Source organism: Schistocerca americana, chromosome 1, assembly GCF_021461395.2.
Source record: "Schistocerca americana isolate TAMUIC-IGC-003095 chromosome 1, iqSchAmer2.1, whole genome shotgun sequence".
Classification (NCBI taxonomy): domain Eukaryota; kingdom Metazoa; phylum Arthropoda; class Insecta; order Orthoptera; family Acrididae; genus Schistocerca; species Schistocerca americana.
The window spans coordinates 1,023,423,174-1,023,438,647 of NC_060119.1; the positions used below are offsets into that span (position 1 = coordinate 1,023,423,174).

At 43.2% G+C, this 15,474-nt stretch overlaps 1 protein-coding gene across 3 annotated transcripts in view; it reads left to right on the top strand.

Moving 5' to 3' along the window:
• The first annotated feature begins 1,195 nt into the window (after positions 1-1,195).
• LOC124616497 (parathyroid hormone/parathyroid hormone-related peptide receptor-like) overlaps positions 1,196-15,474 on the top strand; it is a 759,731-nt gene continuing 745,452 nt past the window's right edge. For 2 of the 3 annotated variants that reach the window (XM_047144812.1, XM_047144835.1), the window contains exon 1: positions 1,197-1,322. The gene's annotated coding sequence lies outside the window, so the exon portion shown is untranslated. Of the gene's footprint in view, positions 1,323-15,474 lie in introns of all 3 variants that reach the window. The other variant, XM_047144855.1, reaches the window with a different exon arrangement.

The window sequence follows — 15,474 nt, forward strand, 5'->3', positions numbered from 1 at the left end:
AGGGTGCCCAAAGGGAAAAACAGAGGAAGAGTGAGGGAGGATCAAAGTTGGTAGGAGGGGTAGATGGAGGGGAGGAGGGCATCATCAGGGAGGGGGAGCTGGCGGAAGCCACCTTGGGAGAGGGTATGGAGAGTGGAGAGATGGAGAGCAGGTGGGACGTGGAAGTACAGGCGTGGCAGCAGACGGGGGCGGGAGAGGATGGGAGAGACCAGCAGGAGAGGAGGATCGAGTTTACGGGAGGTGTAGAGGATCTGTATCCGTTCGAGGAAAAGGAGGAGGTGGGGGAAGGGAATTAGGTCGTACAGGATCCGCGTGGGGGAGGGGAGACGGATACGATAGGCGAGGTGAAGAAGATGGCGTTCTAGGATCTGAAGGGATTTGTAAAAGGTAGGGGGAGCGGAGATCCAGGCAGGGTGGCGTAGCAAAGGATAGGGCGAATGAGGGATTTATGGAGGATGCTGGAGAGGTCCAGACCCCAAGTAAGGCCGGAAAGGAGCTTGAGGAGACAGAGACGGGAGCGTGCCTTGGCTTGGATCGTCCAGAGGTGGGGGGTCCAGGAGAGGCGACGGTCGAGGGTGACACCAAAGTACTTAAGGGCGGGGGTGAGGGTGATAGGACGGCCATAGATGGTGATGTAGAAATCGAGGAGACGGAAGGAAGGGGTGGTTTTGCCTACAATGATTGCCTGGGTTTTGGAAGGATCTGTTTCTCTCTCTCATTACAGCTCCTTTTGTACACGACTGTCATGCGCAGTCACTGATGTTTTGCTGCCAGCACCATTTGTCGGACATTTTGCGAACTTTGTTTCTTTTTGGTTCTAATAAAACCCCATGTCATTCCAAGCATGTGTGCCAAGTTTTACCTCTCTATCTACATTATTTCGTGGTTTATTAAGTTTTCAAATTTATACTGGCTTTTTGATCAACCGGTATGTTTAAGCACATTATTCTCGCAGTGCTTCCGTAATTGTGTCCAGTGCTTGTATACTTTTCCACACACAGACTGTTCGACGGTTTTCAAGGTTATTAACATTACAAGTCAGAGGACGGTTGCTCGGCGTGTCTCGGCATGCAGTGGCCGGCGTGTGCTGCACGGAGGCGCGACCGGAGCCTCCTTGGCCGCTGGTGTCGCGCGTGCGCGCTGAGCCACTGGCTGTGGCGGTCTGCGCGGCGTCCGCCCGTGGCGGCTGCAGGCGGCAGGCGTCGCTGCGACTCGCTGGCGTTCGGGTCGGCTCTCCTCCGTTCGGACTCTCGCAGTAGCGGCGGCGGACGGCGATCCGGCGAGCGACATCGCGCGCGCGGCGACGGCGGCGGACTGCCCAGGTGAGTACCGTACAGCCCCTGGACTGCTCCGCTAGCTGCAGCACAGAAGCACCTCGCGACTTGCTTGTGCTGCTATTTGCACTTGTGTCTTCCGTTGTACAGTTATCTATATCTCTGCGTAGTCTTATCGAGAGCGGATACGCCCCTTTTACACTACTCTGCACGGCACCAACGGTCTCCCATGTTACAACTGCTTTACGACTTACGTTCGCGTTGCGATTTTTTTTGCTTGTTGTCACACACATAACAAATGATTGAATTGAATCTTTGCATTCAGCTTCATTTCCGTATGCTAGGCAGTTGTGCTGACCTATAGGGTCAGTTTTACTTTCACTAACAGAAGTGTTGATCATCTTGTCTTGACTTTCTAAATCTCTGTTTGCGTTGTAATTTACGCAGAAATACACAGAAAATTGAAATTGTTTTAACAATTTACGTACTTAAGGCTTACTGCGTTATCAACAATATTTAAGTGCAGTGTTTTTCATATTTCCAGTTTAGGTGCACAGTTTCACTTTATTAAGTGGACGTATGGTTTTCCATACATACTACGAATCAAATTAAGAAAGATACATATAGAGGCAACAAGAGGAAATTCAATTAGGCTATGGCTACGAAGCGTGCGTAACTCTTTACAGTTTTCTTATAAATCATAATGACATAACGCTGTCTCATTTTCAGTCAAACGTGACTTTAATGAGTGGTATGTTTATTCTTATCTGCTCGACTGTAGTCTACTGTAGCAGGCATTTCCGTCCGTGTGCCAAACCTGTCTTATTTCTAACAGTGCTGTTCTCTTTCCGGATAAATCTGGTGTAAGGTAAATTCCTATGCTTTCTGCAACTTTTTCTTATCAATCATTTTTGTTCGTGTGCAATTAAACCATTGTTCCCGATCTACTTGTAACCCAGCAGAGTTGTTTATAGAGATCAGTTCTAAGGCTTCTTACAAATCTTAAGCACTGTCTTTTGACTAAATAAAACTGAAAAATGTAGCAGTATATTTATCAATCTGTATCAGATTAGTTTGGTGATCATTAGTGATGCTTAGAAATTGGTAATCCATAATTGTTCGGTTGATCACCTCTTTCTAACCAATGGTCCAGAAAACAACTGACTCAGACATTCCAAAACAACATTAGCAGCGTTTGTTTTACAGTTGCTTTTCTGCGACATTCCTTTAACGCCATAAATTTTTCGAGTTACTATTGCAGGTTTATTGATAATGAAAAAGTGTAAGAGTTAAAGATTATAAAAATTCGGTATTATTCCTTAACTGTTTTTCTGGTGTTGGACTGTGAATCGTGAATACCTGAAGAATGTACCAGACTGTATCTAACATGACAGCCATGTAATTTCAACCCCAATTATACAGGGTACTTCAAGAACACTTGAAAATGTTTTCAGGAGGTGGTAATATAGTCTAAACCGAATAAAACATTTCTAACAGCATGTGCCCACTATTTAATGGTTACAGAGATACATATGTTACACTGTAATACAAACCAATAATCGCAAATGGTATTAAGCAAAGGCAAATGATTCAATCCGAAGATGCTTTTCATAAATTAATAAAATATTTGATATCCCTCCTGAAACAGTTTCTGTGTATATGGACTAGCCGCAAGTGTTTTTCGGTATTGATTTACACTTGCGGTTTTTTTAGTGAAATAGCTATACTGTGTATTTCAAACGTATTACGAATATAGATTATTATATACCGTATCGTAAGTTATGGATTGACAAATTATGATCTTTGCCTTCTAGCAGTTGTAAGTATACTGTACAGCCACAAATGTTTCGCCGTACTGATTAACGTACATATATAGCAGAGAGTGAAGTGATGAAATTGTCTTTGAGTGAAAGGCCTCAGCTGATTTTGATACAAAATTACAGCGATGTAGATTTATATTCAAAACATGCAGTTATGAGTCACAATCTGACAGTTTCCCCTACGATATCTGCGGAGGATAGTTCGCAAACTGCAGAACTTTCGGTATCCTGGCATTTCAGTGATATTTCCATAACTTACAAACATCAGGTGTTCCCAAGAACCGAATTTTCAATGACTCAGCAACTCTCGTCAACTAATTTACTTTGAGGTTCTTGTCCCTCTCCTATAATGATATTCCATAAACTTAGTTGTAAGTTAGCTACTATACTGTAAAATGTCTAGTGTACTTCATTACTGCCATACACCAATATGGAGTTCACAGATTTTAGTCACATACTGAACAGACATTCTTTGAATTACAAAATTTTTTTGTGCCACCTATAAAATTCAGTTCTTAACGCATGACACCTTTTAAAATTTACCAATTCACTTATTTCAAAAACGGTAATTTCTGAGTGTAGCCCCATACCCCACTCCTCAAGGGTGAGTTAATCGTTAAGGTTGCATGAGCGGGAAAGTTTGAAAACTGAAATTTCAGACGACTTTCTGTCCGATGAGTTGTATCTCATTGTTCTATGGCTTTCTTTGGTGATACCCAAGCGAATCGGTTTGCTATTTCGAATCTTTTCTCGCATGTCATTTGTTGTGTTGCAACTACAGTTATGTATCACAAATAACAAAGGCATGCACAATATTTTATGGAAAATGTACTCGCTCTTGCGTTGTTCTAAATAAATTACTTGTCAGGAAAGACACTTATTTTCCTTTCGAGTTGTGAGAAACACCCGCAATATTGTTTTTGCTTTAATGAATTTCCGCTCCACTAATTCGAATGACAGTCCAAGCACTAGTGCCGTTCAATTTAATCAGAAAAAAATGAAATGTTTGTTTCGGACAACACGGCAATCACAGAAGCAGCTAAGTCTTGGACCAAAATAAGATACATTTACCGGACGGTCGATATTGAATGTCCTAATGTGGAAACCAAGAACGAAACAACATTTATTCAAACGCGATGTGACGCCGAATGTGAAAGAAAATGAGTTAGAAGAAATAAAAAGAGAGAAAGCAGTAATGTATATGTTATCTTTTGTAGTAATAAATGTATCGCTTTTTATTTCAGTCTGAAGTTCTGAGGAGTGCGTTGATTGTATGTCCACGGGCTCTAGACGTCTTTTTGTAGCTGATGTTTACATTTTGTGGCTACAGTGATATCTTGTTCTTGTTTATACAGTATTATAAAACGTGAAGTTTTTAATGAATACAATGATAACAGTATTTTTGGAAACATTACACGGGCTACGTCATCTCGATTTACACAATCTTTTCTGCATTCTGCCTCAGAAATAAGTCGTCAGCATCTGAATCACACGTTGGTGACGTATGGTATTTCAAAGTATTAGTAATGAAAACTATACTCTCCTAATTTTGATCGAAGAAGGTATAGGACCATATGTAAATAATACATGCTTGCTACCATTAAAGGTTGCACTAAGTTAAATCGTTGCTGTAGATAGGTACATAGGGCAGCAACTAGTCTCAAATTGCTTGTTTTACACGATTTGTTATATTAACTGTGTACTTCTTATTCTGTGTTCGTTATATATGTATAACTACTCAAACCTAACTAACCTAAGGACATCACACACATCCATGCCCGAAGCAGGATTCGAACCTGCGACCGTAGCAGTCGCCCTGTTCCGGACTGAAGCGCGTAAAACCGCTCGGCCACCGCGGCCGGCCGAATACGATATTAACATAGCAGTAGATAACAATTAGTCTATGATATTATGATAGACCAGATGATGTGCGAAACACCGAAACGCTTAGTTCAATGAGAAAGTAAAAGATAAAAAGCATAAATAGTAAATTATATGTGGCCCTACATTTTGATCATGAGATAATGTGGATCACAATAAAGATCTTTCTCAATATGTAAAAATCAAAACAGGCTACGATTGCAAATATTTGTATTATTGAATAAAACAAATACGAGTACTTGCGATTTACATGTTGTCAAACTTTGGGCCTCTGTTACCTTCAAAGTGACCATGCGAGTCTCTAGGAAGATTTTTTTTTTCTCTTCACCCATATTTTGTTCAAAGATATTTGCAAATAATTTTTGATATTAATCTTTAAAATATACGCTTAAATGCCTACAAAACTATTGGCTGAAGACACGTTTATTACGACCATGTTATATAAAATAACATATAATGTTATTTCTACATAGACTGTTGATCTATGATGCAAACTGAAATAGATTGCCAGTAAGACTGAACCGTCACCAACAGGCGTTTGCCATTTTGGGCAAACTTTGTCACGTTTTCTTACTACCAGAGATGCACAGGAGGATTCAGAGTTCTGTCAATCATAAAGCCTCAGGCTGCACATACGCTACAGTCTGGAACCGCGCGACCGCTACGGTCGCAGGTTCGAATGCTACCTCGGGCATGGATGTGTGTGATGTCCTTAGGTTAGTTAGGTTTAAGTAGTTCTAGGGGAGTGATGACCTCAGAAGTTAAATCCCATAGTGCTCAGAGCCGACCCCCCCCCCCCCCCCCCACCTTTTTTTTTTCCTGACATAACAAAGACCGTGTCTCCATCGTCTGATAAACAGCTCTCACAGTGTTCGACTTTCCGGCTCTAGGAAAGAGGTCAGTAACATTCCAGTTTGTACTACCGTATTGTGTAAAATACATACATACAGCAAACACAATACGGAAGGTGCTGTTCGCGTGCGTCTACCGCTTATGATTAGCTCATTGACTACAAATGTGAACTCCTTTACGGTCACTCCAAAGAATCACCGCGCCGAGTGTCGGCTTGGTTTGCACTGATAGTACATGTTTTCTCAGTGTCTTTTCCCTGACGGAAAATATGTCAATTAAAGAACCGTCAGAAGACGTCTATAGCATTAATGAATGCTTGTGAGAACAGTGATGAAGCATTTCAGGGTTTCAGGGAATACTCTCGCACGGCGTAATAAATGAAATTGTTTGATATATGACTCAGTCACACATTAATTACCGGCAACCTTTAAGCGACTCATTATGCTGAAGAGCTGCACTGCTTCTTGAAGGGAAATTTATCTTCCGTCACTCATAAATACCGAGATTTGTTAATTTGTTTCCGTCCAGTTTTTAATTAAAATATAACTCAGTATTCAAAGAGAGTCTGCTTGTTCGCTGACAGTTCTTTTTCTCATAGGGCTATTAAACCTTAGGTGAAGCTCTGTTTCCTTTCGAAGAGATAAAGATGCAAACTTGTATTTACTATTCAGTGAAATACGAGGCTGTGATTTTGTGTTACGGAACGTGATTTCTTAGTTTCATACGATATCTACGTCATTTTCCAACAGTATTTTTATATAGAAATTCAAATCTGTGATTTACAGAATCCATGATATTGCCTGAACTCTCACAGAAGCAAGGCATTAATTTGAAGCAATGTGATGGCAATGCACACACTGCGATGACAAGATTCATCATTATTCTTACAAGAATAAATTAAAAACATATATATCTGGTTAGTACACAGTGTAATATGGGGTTTCTATGACACATATTCACTGTAAAAAAGTGGGACATTTGATTTGATGGACTCTGAATTTCGAACACCAATCTTTCCAAATTTCAGAAATATTAAATGGGATTAGTCTTACATCAAGTAGCTACAAAATTATATACGTTCACACTTTGAATATTACATAAAATGAGTGGGTGCTTGCAATTAATTTACTTCACCTGAGAATTTTCATTTTTTTCGCACAAAATTTTTCGTCTTGACCCGCACTTTATTATTTCGAATTTTAGTGGCTCGTTTAGGCTAACTGCCACCAACGGATCTGTGTAAAAGAAAAAGTATAAACTTAGGATACGTATGTGAATGAATACAGGCGGCGACAGTCACGGGTAAGAAGATAAATTGTTTAACAGCAATCAGGTGACGCTCAGAGTGCAGCAACACGTAATAATGCATATGAAACCGACAATTTGAGATACGTCAGTCATGGACTGTGCGGCTGATCCCGATGGAGGTTCGAGGCCTCCCTCGCGCATGGGTGTGTGTGTTTGTCCCTAGGATAATTTAGGTTATGTAGTGTGTAAGCTTAGGGACTGATGACCTTAGCAGTTAAGTCCCATAAGATTTCACACACACACATCTTTTGAGATACGTACATAACTTAAACAACAAAAAGTACCACTTTTAGTTGGACACCTAAGTTGTATGTGTAGCGCAACTTCCCACTAGCACAGGAAAGGTTCAGTTAAGGAAAGGACTAGACCACAATATTCAAACATGATTGACATTATTACAATAGAACCATCAGAGCAAGTTTCATCCCTTGGTACTTATTAAAAAAAAGACACACAGAGCATAAAATTTTAACACAAAGTTTCTCATAAAAACATTACTTTAATTAAACATAGAGATCTCTAAAATAAATTGAAGCTGACAAGTAAATGACTTAAGAGTTATCTTCTGCAACAGTTCAATACAGGATCATTAAACAACATTAGACAAACTCGTGGTTTTAAAATTAAGCCACTATCACGCAACTACAAATGCATCAAGAGATAACGGTCATAACTGGAGGCGTATACTTGAAGCAGGATTACACAGCTTTTCTTTCATTGTACATGAACTGTCCGCAGCTCGTGGCCGTGCGATAGCGTTCTCACTTCCCGCGCCCGGGTTCCCGGGTTCGATTCCCGGCGGGGTCAAGGATTTTCTCTGCCTCGTGGTGACTGGGTGTTGTGTGATGTCCTTAGCTTAGTTAGGATTAAGTAGTTCTAAGTTCTAGGGGACTGATGACCATAGATGTTAAGTCCCATAGTGCTCAGAGCCATTTGAACCATTTTATACATGAACTGCCGCTCTTCGTACGAGCCCTTTTACTCTCCAACAGTCAACAGGCCCAGCTCACCCGTATCCTCAGGCAGGTTGTTGTACACTCTGGAGAGAACACAAAGTAACAACACCAGCTTCTGAAATATACAGACAGATGGTGTTAATTCAACAAGCATCAAAAACATGTGCATATGTGCTTCAGGGAGTACAGGCCAGACCATAATGACAATTTAAACTATGGCCTGGAAAACTTCAAGCATCCAGTTGGTCCAGTAAATAAAAAAAAATTAACCGCACTTGATAAACCATCTAAACACGGGAATTTCACTGCTAAGGAAATCGTTCAGGACTGGCAGTTGGGAATACCTATAGCACAGATTGAAGTAGCTGACGAGAATCTTGAATGAGGCAAGAAGAGGCAGCAATACATTAAATGACGTTGTTACCACAGTTCATGGGCTTAAATTTTGCACACACACAAAAAAAAAAAAAAAAAACTGGCTCCAATGCCGTCATGAGCAGAATCACAGAATCAAGGCTGCCCACTCAGAGTCTCGTCAACCAGTGAACGTCAGAATCACCAGGACCATCAGCCTCAGTTCTACGGGTTGCCAGCTTATATTGCCGCCTTGCGTGCTTCCAAACACAGTGCATGCGCGACTCACGCCTCCTAGCGGCTCCGTTTTCACTCTCCCTTTTCGTGCCTCGCCTCAGGCGCTAACGAAATAGGCAAACTTTACGCCAGACGAGATCGTTAACCGCTAGGTCGATGTGCACACATCAGTATGTATAAACTGAGATGTCTCTTTAGACGTCATGTACCTCTATTAAGCATGGAATAGAATACTGAGATCATTTAGTATTGTCGACTGTCGAGATTCCTATAATGCCTCACACTGTTTTGTGGCGTTCAGAATTGAGGTGACACCCAGTATGTGTAATGTATTCTAGACAACGCTCTCTTCTCACATGTCTTTGGTCTTGCTACAAAATTTCATAGTATTACGTTGTCACATATACATAACGTTTCGTACATAGTGATTACACTGAACTTCAATGAAGTCCTCCGGACGACAGTAGACAGTAGGACAAGTCATGTCAAGTATCTGTTTTCTTGATGGTCTGAAGTTTCTTTAAAAGGTGTAAATACTTCCACGTAGCCTGTCATCTCGGCGCAAATGCACTGGTGCGGCAAAAGTCAAGGGAAACCTCCTAATATCGCGTCGTACCTCCTTTTGCCCAACGTAGTGGAGAAACTCGACGTGACATGGACACAAAAAGTCGTTGGAAGTCCCGTGCAGAAATACTGAGCCATAATACCTCTGTAGCCGTCCATAATTGTGGAACTGTAGCCGACGGATAAAAGTTCGATGGGACTCGTTCCGGGCAATCTCGGTGGCCACGTCATTCACTCGATTTGCCCAGAACGTTCTTTAAACAAATTGCAACAACTTTAGTCCCGTGATATGAGATCATTGTTTGGGAATATGAATACTATGAAAGGCTGCGAATGGTCTCCAAGAAGCCGAAATATTACCGTCACTAACCAATGATTGATTCAGTTGGACCAGAAGATCCAATCCGTTTCAGGTAAACACAGCCCACACCTTTATGGACGCACCCACAAGCTTGAAAGGACAATCTGGATCCATGGCTTCGCAGGGCCTGCGCCACACTCGAACCTTACCATCAGATCTTAGCAACTGAAGCCGGGACTCATCTGACAGGCCACGGTTTTCCTGTCGTGTAGGGTCCAACTGTTATGGTCACGAGCCCAGGAGTGCCGCTGCAGGCGATGCCGTGCTGTTAGCAAAGGAAGTCGCGTCGGGCGTCTGCTGCCATGGTCCATTAACGCCAAATTTCACCACGCTCCCCTAGTGGGTTCCTTTATCGTACTTTCTACCGTGATTCCTGCAGTTATTTCACGGATTGTTGCTTTTCTACTAGCGCTGACAACTCTATGCAAAGGCCGCTGCTCTTGAACTGAGGGCCGTCGCCCAGTGCGATGTCCATGGTGAGAGGTAATGTTCGAAATTTGGTATTCTCGAGACACTCTTGACACTGTGGGTCTCGGAATACTGAATTCCCTAACGATTTCAGAATGGAGTATCCCAGGCATCTATCTCCAATTACCACTCCGCGTTCAAAGTCAGTTAAATACCCGAAATTAATGGAAAGACCTTATTGGTACCAGGAACTGCTCTCACTACTTGTTAAGTCTTCAAGTCTTAACATCCCGGATGGCCTTGTGTGTTAACGATCCGCTTACAGGACTCAGGGATGCGAACCTGGCTCGCCTGGTTGTGTAACGACGAGGGTCGTTGAGTCGGCCAGTCTGGATTTGGCTTGGCTCTGAGCACTATGGGACTTAACATCTTAAGTCATCAGTCCCCCAGATCTTAGAACTACTTAAACCTAACTAACCTGTGGACACCACACACATCCATGCCCGAGGCAGGATTTGAACCTGCGACCGTAGCAGTCCCGCGGTTCCGGACTGTAGCGCCTAGAACCGCACGGCCACCACGGCCGGCAGTCTGGATTTGGTTTCTAGCCTGTTTGACACATCCTATTAAATGAGTACCAGGCTGGTGCCCATGTTCCATCTCAGCTATACGCTAAGCAAACTTCTAGAACCCGTTCTCACGTTGGCACATAGGATAATGAGGACAGACATATGGGGTAGACAGATTCCATCTGTGGATGGGGTGGGGATGAAGACGCTGATGAGCTTAAATCTTTAGTCTCTTCAAACTGTTAATCATCATATTTATCTTAGTCCTCATTGTTGTGACCGGTTTGATGTGACCGGCCACAAATTCCTCTATTGTGCTATTCATCTCAGAGTAGCACTTGCAACTTACGTACTCAGTCTGCTGGATGTAGCCCAATCTCTGTCTTCCCCTACAGTTTCTATTCTTTTTAGCTCCCTCTGGTACCATGGAAGTTATTCCGTGATGTCGTAACAGATATCCTACCATTCCGTACCTTCTTCTTGTTTGTGTTTGCTATGCATTCCTTTCCTCGACGATTCTGAGGAGAACTTTCTTATTCTTTATCTTACCCGTCCACCTAAGTTTGAACATCATTGGCGTCTGTTTCGGTTTTCGCTGAGTCCACGTCTGACTGCCATACAATACTGTGTATTAATAGTACATTCTTAGAAACTTCTTCTTGAAATTAAGACCTATATTCGGTACTAGTAGACTTCTCTCAGCTAGGGATGCCCTTTTTGCCACTGCTAATCCGTTTTTTTATGTCCTACTTGCTCTGTTCGTCATGGATTATTTTGCTGCGCAGGTAGCAGGATTCCTTAACTTCATCTTCTTCGTGATCACTAATTATGATGTCAACTTTCTCACTGTTCTCATTTTTGCTACATCTTATTACTTACGTCTTTCTTCGATTGAGTCTCAGTCTATATTCTGTATTCAGTAGACTGTTCATTCCATTCAACAGCTCCTTTGATTCTTCTTAACTTTCACTGAGGATAGCAATACCACCAGGCGAGTTTTAACATTGATATCCTTTCACCTTGAATTTTAATCCCACTCTTGAAATTGTCTTTCTTCATTACTTCTTCGGCGTATAGATTGAAAACCAGGGGCGCAAGACTACATCTCTGCCTTACACTCTTTTTAATCTGTGCACATCGTTCTTGGTCTCCCCCTCTTACTGTTCCCTCTTGTGCATGTTGTATATCTTCGTCATTCCCTGCAGCTTACCCCTATTTTCCTGAGGATATATAACATCTTGCACAATTTGATAGTGTTGAACGCTTTTTCTGTGTCGAGAAATCCTACGACAGTGTCTTGATTTTTCGTCAGCCTTGCAGTAGCAGCAGCTTAACACCTATAGTGTTCATGAATGGAAATCACCAGCAGCAGCACTGAAACATTGTCAGTACAAATACCGAAGGCCTGACAATACTTCGAATCAACTCATTCCAAAACAATGTGCGAGCTCGGCTTCCTCAACTGTTTTGATCTTCAGTGAAACTATATCGCGGATGTCAGCGCTCTATCACGATTTTTTGGATCAAAGTTTCGGCAGCAGTGGCTGCTGGCTGTCAAATGATGAACACTTTAAAACAAGGTTTAGATAAACATCAGAAAGTTAGGGACTCTTATATTTTGGAGATCACTGCAAAATGAAGAGGTGAATTATTTCGCAGGAGACTTTTTTTATGAAGTGTCAATATGATGTCACTGTAGTTTTTTATATCCTAGTATTTACGAATTTTATTTCAAGTCATCTTAAGTTGTACGCGTGAGCATTTTGCATAAAGAAGTTTTCGGTTTACTTGACCCGTCAGAGTCTAGCAAAATTCCAAGCTTCCGATGGTTGCCTCCATCATCGTTGTCAGGGGCTAACCTGACTGTCGTGAACTGGCGAGGCTTCCACTTTCGTAGGCTCAAATGGTTCAAATGGCTCTGAGCACTATGGGACTTAACATCTATGGTCATCAGTCCCCTAGAACTTAGAACTACTTAAACCTAACTAACCTAAGGACAGCACACAACACCCAGCCATCACGAGGCAGAGAAAATCCCTGACCCCTCCGGGAATCGAACCCGGGAACCCGGGCGTGGGAAGCGAGAACGCTACCGCACGACCACGAGATGCGGGCACTTTCGTAGGCATCTGATTGGCTGTATTACGTCGCGATGACAACGAGGAACGGTGCCTAGTATGGACGCAGAGGACGCCACCTATGTACGCGCAATTTCTGTATTGTCATCATGAGGTATCCAGCCAATCAGATGTCGTTCGAATGGTTCAAATGGCTCTGAGCACTATGGGACTTAACATCTATGGTCATCAGTCCCCTAGAACTTAGAACTACTTAAACCTAACTAACCTAAGGACATCACACAACACCCAGCCATCACGAGGCAGAGAAAATCCCTGACCCCGCCGGGAATCGAACCCGGGAACCCGGGCGTGGGAAGTCAGATGCCGTCCTGCGGCTATAAAGTGGAAGCCTCACCAGTTCCGAAAGTGAGTTTTTAGCCAATGATGATGAGGATGGGGGCAATCATCGAAAACTTGGAAATTTATCCGAATTTGACGCGGCAAGTAAACGGAAAACTTTTTTTACAAGGACTCCGTCGCGAAAAGCTTCGTAGCTGTATGCGGTTTGCTCGTAAATCTCTTGGCAGCAAGCGCTCCCCACGTTCTGCAGGCAAGCAGCAATAGGATTCACTACAAGGTCACAGAAACTATACATCCAAAACCTTACTTTAGCTGGCGTTGCAGTATAGTACACATCTTCATGTTATTATGTGCAGCGGATCACGACTTTCAGAGATGGTTCTACTTACTACAGAAAACATATATCAGAGATGACCTAATGATGGTTCGAATTGAGAATAGGCTGTACTAGTCGAAAGAGGGTGGAGTGGTACAGAAAATCTTTCATATCGAAATAAATAAATAAGCCTGAAATAAGCCGAACAATGAAAAAGGACAAGTAAAATTCATCATTTTCTGGGCTGTAATGATAGAAAATGAATATACATTTCGTTGTGCCTCGTCTTGTGATATTCGGCTAATAAAAGACGTTTACATCTACGTCTACATACATACTCCGAAATCCACCATACGGTGTGTGGCGGAGGGTACCTCGTTCCACAACTAGCATCTTCTCTCACTGTTCCACTCCCAAACAGAATTAGGGAAAAATGACTGCCTACATGCCTCTGTACGAGCCTTAATCTCTCTCATCTTATCTTTGGGTCTTTCCGCGAAATGTAAGTTGGCCGCAGTAAAATTGTACTGCAGTCAGCCTCAGATGCTTGTTCTCTAAATTTCCTCAGTAGCGATCCCGAAAAGAACGCCTCCTTTCCTCTAGAGACTCCCACCCGTGTTCCTGAAGCATTTCCGTAACACTCGCGTGATAATCAAACCTACCAGTAACAAATCTAGCAGCCCGCCTCTGAATTGCTTCTATGTCCTCCCTCAATCCGACCTGATAGGGATCCCAAACGCTCGAGCAGTACTCAAGAATAGGTCGTATTAGTGTTTTATAAGCGGTCTCCTTTACAGATGAATCCCATCTTCCCAAAATTCTACCAATGAACCGAAAACGACTATCCGCCTTCCCCACAACTGCCATTACATTCTTGTCCCACTTCATATCGCTCTGCAATGTTACGGCCAAATACTTAATCGACATGACTGTGTCAAGCGGCACTACTAATGGAGTATTTATACATTACAGGATTCTTTTTCCTATTCATCTGCATTAATTTACATTTATCTGTATTTAGAGTTAGCTGTCATCAGCTTTTGAGCCCTACTCATAACGCTACAATGAAAGCGTACAGAATAAACTGCCACGTAGCGTAGCACAGTGAGAAACTGGCAGGTAAGCAGGATTGCCTTAGGCTGCTTGGATTGTGCATAGCTTGGCTTGGAAGGGATTGAGGAAGCCGGCGCTTTCTGTTGATAACGTGCGGCAGCTTGCCTGTGCGGGTAACAGGTAAGCTTGGGTAAGTTAAAACGTACTGTGTACACCTCTGGAGGTTATTAGCTCCCGGGCAACGCCCGCTTCTGTGCCCGTGTCGTATATGGAACACCCTGTAATTTGGCATAAAGCCCTTCCGGCAGCCAGCGCATTTATAAATGTAGCCCTTCCCGTCGGCGCCTTCGGGCACGCACAGTGCTGTCAGCGGGATTCAGTTAATTGCCTGACTACCCGCGTTATCTGCTGCGGGGTCGGAGTTTAATCGCACGTATGGCACGGCGAGGCCATGGCGGCCGGGGCGGCGCGCCCGCCGGCTAAAACCGTCCGCTTATCTGCGCGCTCGAGGCCGCAAACCGCTGCCGCCACGGCCCACGCAGCGCTCTGTCCACTCGGTCACAGGGCACTCGGCGCGTGCTGTGCTGTACTGGGCTCAGCTGTACTCTGCAGCCTTGTTTGCGTGTTGTCTGCCCGGCCCGCCGCTGACATGGAGCTCCAGCTGCGTTATCGCTTCTAACTCGATTATCTGATTCTTCTCCTCCTTCTTCTTCGTCTGCTATGCCTTCCTCTATTCCTCGTCGTCACTGTCTTCCCTTGCCGTCGCCCACGTGCTACACATTATTCGTTTAAAACTAGCTCGACGACTCTGCTTCGCCTCCGCCACTCCCCGCCGCTCGCCGCCTCACACACGCACAAAAAAAAGCTCAAGCTGGTCCCTGTCCTTGAGGCCCATTACTGGCTTAAATGATGTCGCTGGCGTGTTTCACTCAACGCAAATGTCGGGAACAGCATTTGTCAAAAAGTACGAAAAATACTATTGCCGCCACTGTTTTTTTGTGATTTTAGGCACTGTTGAACATTCTTTTACGTTATATTAGAATAAATAAGCCCTCTGTCACAAATATTAAGCCAAAATTGACCAGGTTTCGACGCTACTAT